Source organism: Oncorhynchus kisutch, unplaced genomic scaffold (genome assembly GCF_002021735.2).
Source record: "Oncorhynchus kisutch isolate 150728-3 unplaced genomic scaffold, Okis_V2 scaffold4002, whole genome shotgun sequence".
Classification (NCBI taxonomy): Eukaryota; Metazoa; Chordata; class Actinopteri; order Salmoniformes; family Salmonidae; genus Oncorhynchus; species Oncorhynchus kisutch.
The window spans coordinates 12,501-17,500 of NW_022265947.1; the positions used below are offsets into that span (position 1 = coordinate 12,501).

The 5,000-nt window shown below is 44.6% G+C and overlaps 1 protein-coding gene across 1 annotated transcript in view; it reads left to right on the forward strand.

Moving 5' to 3' along the window:
* The window catches only part of LOC116373007 (glutamate receptor ionotropic, NMDA 2A-like), a gene marked incomplete at its 3' end in the record, with an annotated part of 191,890 nt that overhangs the window by 3,402 nt on the left and 183,488 nt on the right, over window positions 1-5,000 (forward strand).

The window sequence follows — 5,000 nt, forward strand, 5'->3', positions numbered from 1 at the left end:
TGTGTGTAGATATGTGTGTAGCTGTGTGTGTAGATATGTGTGTAGCTGTGTGTGTGTGTGTGTGTGTGTGTGTGTAGCTGTGTGTGCGTGTGTGTAGATATGTGTGTAGCTGTGTGTGTGTGTGTAGATATGTGTGTAGCTGTGTGTGTGTGTGTGTGTGTAGATATGTGTGTAGCTGTGTGTGTGTGTGTGTGTAGCTGTGTGTGTGTGTGTAGCTGTGTGTGTGTGTGTGTGTGTAGCTGTGTGTGTGTGTGTGTGTGTGTGTGTGTGTGTGTGTAGCTGTGTGTAGCTGTGTGTGTGTGTGTGTGTGTGTGTCTGTGTGTAGTCAAGCATTAAGAGTCAAATCTCTCCTTTCCTCCTTCCCCCTCCCTCACCCCTAACCCCAACCAACCATCTCCTCCTCTTGTCTACTCTTCCAAACACAAACACACACACACACACACACACCCACCCACACACACACACACACACACACACACACACACACACACACACACACACACACACACACACACACACACACACACACACACACACACACACACACACACACACACACACACACACACACACACACACACACACACACACAACCCCAAAGTGGCAGAAGTGACTGTTTTGTAGCTTACTGAAGTATTTATGTGGAAAAAGCCACTAGGCTCTTTAACTAGCTGCTGCTCTGCTCTGCTTGGTGGGGGGGGGGGGGGACGGACTGAGTGGAGAACAGACTTGGTGTTTTTAGGAATAAAACACACACATATACACACACATATATAGACACACACACATACAGACACATACGCACCCACACACACACATAGAGAAACAGACACACACACATAGAGGTATCATCATGCCCATTGAAACTAAACTGAGGTGCCACATTTATAATCTTTGGGAAATATACAAGACAGAATATATATATATATATATACAGGCAGAACATCATGAAGATATTGAGTTAGCTGCCAGTTTCCCCTCATCACACTGAGACAGCAGTTGGTTCCTGTCTTCAGTGGTCCAATACCAAGGGAAGATGTGGTTCCTGTCTTCAGTGGTCCAATGTCAAGGGGCGTTGTGGTTCCTGTCTTCAGTGGTCCAATACCAAGGGAAGATGTGGTTCCTGTCTTCAGTGGTCCAATACCAAGGGAAGATGTGGTTCCTGTCTTCAGTGGTCCAATACCAAGGGAAGATATGGTTCCTGTCTTCAGTGGTCCAATACCAAGGGAAGATGTGGTTCCTGTCTTCAGTGGTCCAATACCAAGGGAAGATGTGGTTCCTGTCTTCAGTGGTCCAATACCAAGGGAAGATGTGGTTCCTGTCTTCAGTGGTCCAATACCAAGGGAAGATGTGGTTCCTGTCTTCAGTGGTCCAATACCAAGGGAAGATGTGGTTCCTGTCTTCAGTGGTCCAATACCAAGGGACATTGTGGATCCTGTCTTCAGTGGTCCAATACCAAGGGACGTTGTGGTTCCTGTCTTCAGTGGTCCAATACCAAGGGAAGTTGTGGTTCATGTCTTCAGTGGTCCAATACCAAGGGAAGTTGTGGTTCATGTCTTCAGTGTTAGCTCTCTGTGTAGATCCAAGGGCCAGCCGTGCTGCCCTGTTCTGAGCCAACTGTAATTTTCCTAAGTCCCTCTTTGTGGCACCTGACCACACGACTGAACAGTGGTCCAGGTGCGACAAAACCAGGGCCTGTAGGACCTGCCTTGATGATAGTGCTGTTAAGAAGGTACAAACTAGGGCCTGTAGGACCTGCCTTGTTGATAGTGCTGTTAAGAAGGTAGAAACTAGGGCCTGTAGGACCTGCCTTGTTGATAGTGTTGTTTAAGAAGGTAGAAACTAGGGCCTGTAGGACCTGCCTTGTTGATAGTGCTGTTAAGAAGGTAGAAACTAGAGCCTGTAGGACCTGCCTTGTTAAAATATCGCCCCCTAGTCGTAAAAGGTTAAGAAGGTAGAAACTAGGGCCTGTAGGACCTGCCTTGTTGATAGTGTTGTTAAGAAGGTAGAAACTAGGGCCTCTAGGACCAGCCTTGTTGATAGTGCTGTTAAGAAGGTAGAAACTAGGGCCTGTAGGACCTGTCTTGTTGATAGTGCTGTTAAAAAGGTAGAAACTAGGGCCTGTAGGACCTGTCTTGTTGATAGTGCTGTTAAGAAGGTAGAAACTAGGGCCTGTAGGACCTGTCTTGTTGATAGTGTTGTTAAAAAGGTAGAAACTAGGGCCTGTGGGACCTGCCTTGTTGATAGTGCTATTAAGAAGGTAGAAACTAGGGCCTGTAGGACCTGTCTTGTTGATAGTGCTGTTAAGAAGGTAGAAACTAGGGCCTGTAGGACCTGCCTTGTTGATAGTGTTGTTAAGAAGGTAGAAACTAGGGCCTGTAGGACCTGCCTTGTTGATAGTGCTGTTTAAGAAGGTAGAAACTAGGCCTGTAGGACCTGCCTTGTTGATAGTGTTGTTAAGAAGGTAGAAACTAGGGCCTGTAGGACCTGCCTTGTTGATAGTGTTGTTAAAAAGGTAGAAACTAGGGCCTGTGGGACCTGCCTTGTTGATAGTGCTGTTAAGAAGGTAGAAACTAGGGCCTGTAGGACCTGCCTTGTTGATAGTGCTGTTAAGAAGGTAGAAACTAGGGCCTGTAGGACCTGCCTTGTTGATAGTGCTGTTAAGAAGGTAGAAACTAGGGCCTGTAGGACCTGCCTTGTTGATAGTGCTGTTAAGAAGGTAGAAACTAGGGCCTGTAGGACCTGTCTTGTTGATAGTGTTGTTTAAGAAGGTATAAACTAGGGCCTGTAGGACCTGCCTTGTTGATAGTGTTGTTTAAGAAGGTAGAAACTAGGGCCTGTAGGACCTGTCTTGTTGATAGTGTTGTTTAAGAAGGTAGAAACTAGGGCCTGTGGGACCTGCCTTGTTGATAGTGTTGTTTAAGAAGGTAGAAACTAGGGTCTGTAGGACCTGCCTTGTTGATAGTGTTGTTTAAGAAGGTAGAAACTAGGGCCTGTAGGACCTGCCTTGTTGATAGTGATGTTAAGAAGGTAGAAACTAGGGCCTGTAGGACCTGCCTTGTTGATAGTGTTGTTAAGAAGGTAGAAACTAGGGTCTGTAGGACCTGTCTTGTTGATAGTGATGTTTAAGAAGGTAGAAACTAGGGCCTGTAGGACCTGCCTTGTTGATAGTGTTGTTAAGAAGGTAGAAACTAGGGCCTGTAGGACCTGCCTTGTTGATAGTGTTGTTAAGAAGGTAGAAACTAGGGCCTGTAGGACCTGCCTTGTTGATAGTGTTATTAAGAAGGTAGAAACTAGGGCCTGTAGGACCTGTCTTGTTGATAGTGCTGTTAAGAAGGTAGAAACTAGGGCCTGTAGGACCTGCCTTGTTGATAGTGCTGTTAAGAAGGTAGAAACTAGGGCCTGTAGGACCTGCCTTGTTGATAGTGCTGTTAAGAAGGTAGAAACTAGGGCCTGTAGGACCTGCCTTGTTGATAGTGCTGTTAAGAAGGTAGAAACTAGGGCCTGTAGGACCTGCCTTGTTGATAGTGTTGTTAAGAAGGTAGAAACTAGGGCCTGTAGGACCTGCCTTGTTGATAGTGTTGTTAAGAAGGTAGAAACTAGAGCCTGTAGGACCTGCCTTGTTGATAGTGTTGTTAAGAAGGTAGAAACTAGAGCCTGTAGGACCTGCCTTGTTGATAGTATTGTTAGGAAGGTAGAAACTAGGGCCTGTAGGACCTGCCTTGTTGATAGTGTTGTTAAGAAGGTAGAAACTAGAGCCTGTAGGACCTGCCTTGTTGATAGTGTTGTTTAAGAAGGTAGAAACTAGGGCCTGTAGGACCTGCCTTGTTGATAGTGCTGTTAAGAAGGTAGAAACTAGGGCCTGTAGGACCTGCCTTGTTGATAGTGTTGTTAAGAAGGTAGAAACTAGGGCCTGTAGGACCTGTCTTGTTGATAGTGCTGTTAAAAAGGTAGAAACTAGGGCCTGTAGGACCTGTCTTGTTGATAGTGCTGTTAAGAAGGTAGAAACTAGGGCCTGTAGGACCTGCCTTGTTGATAGTGTTGTGAAGAAGGTAGAAACTAGGGCCTGTAGGACCTGTCTTGTTGATAGTGTTGTGAAGAAGGTAGAAACTAGGTCCTGTAGGACCTGCCTTGTTGATAGTGTTGTGAAGAAGGTAGAAACTAGGGCCTGTAGGACCTGCCTTGTTGATAGTGTTGTCTAGAAGGTAGAAACTAGGGCCTGTAGGACCTGCCTTGTTGATAGTGCTGTTAAGAAGGCAGAGCAGTGCTTTATTATGGACAGACTTCTCCCCATCTTAGCTACTGTTGTATCAATATGTTTTGACCATGACAGTTTACAATCTAAGGGTTACTCCAAGCAGTTTAGTCACCTCAACTTACTCAATTTCCACATGATTCATTACAAGATTTAGTTGAGGTTTATCCTCAGTAATTTTCTATCCAAGTTGTCAGACCCCTGTGGCTTGACATTGTTGATACACCACAATAATTGTTTCAACAGTTCCACACTCACTTTTACAGAATTCTAAATTACAATGCTTGTCTTTCATAATTTGATCAGATATATTTGGGTGTGTAGTGTCAGCGTTTGTTGGTGGCATGTCAAGCCTTAGTTTGCTAATATTGCCAATGAGGGAAAAGCATTAAAGTAGTTGGCAATATTCAGTGTGTTTTTGTGATGAATCTGATTCAATGAAGCTGAATCTGCCTTTTTCTGTTGTTGCCCAAAACTTAATTTAAGGTTTAAAGCTCCAAAGCTTTTTAATATCATTCTTTATATCATTTATCACATGATTTCTCAATCTGCACTACCTTTGCCAATCGGCTGTGCAGCCAGACCTATTTGTCATTCCTTTTGCCTCATCCTTCTCAACCATAAAAAAATGTTTCAATTCCTCATCAATCCACGTGGATTTAACAGTTTCTACAGTCGTTTTCTTAATGGCTCGTTAGTAACTGGGATAAGCAATTTCATAGATGTGTCAAGTGCAGCGTCTGGT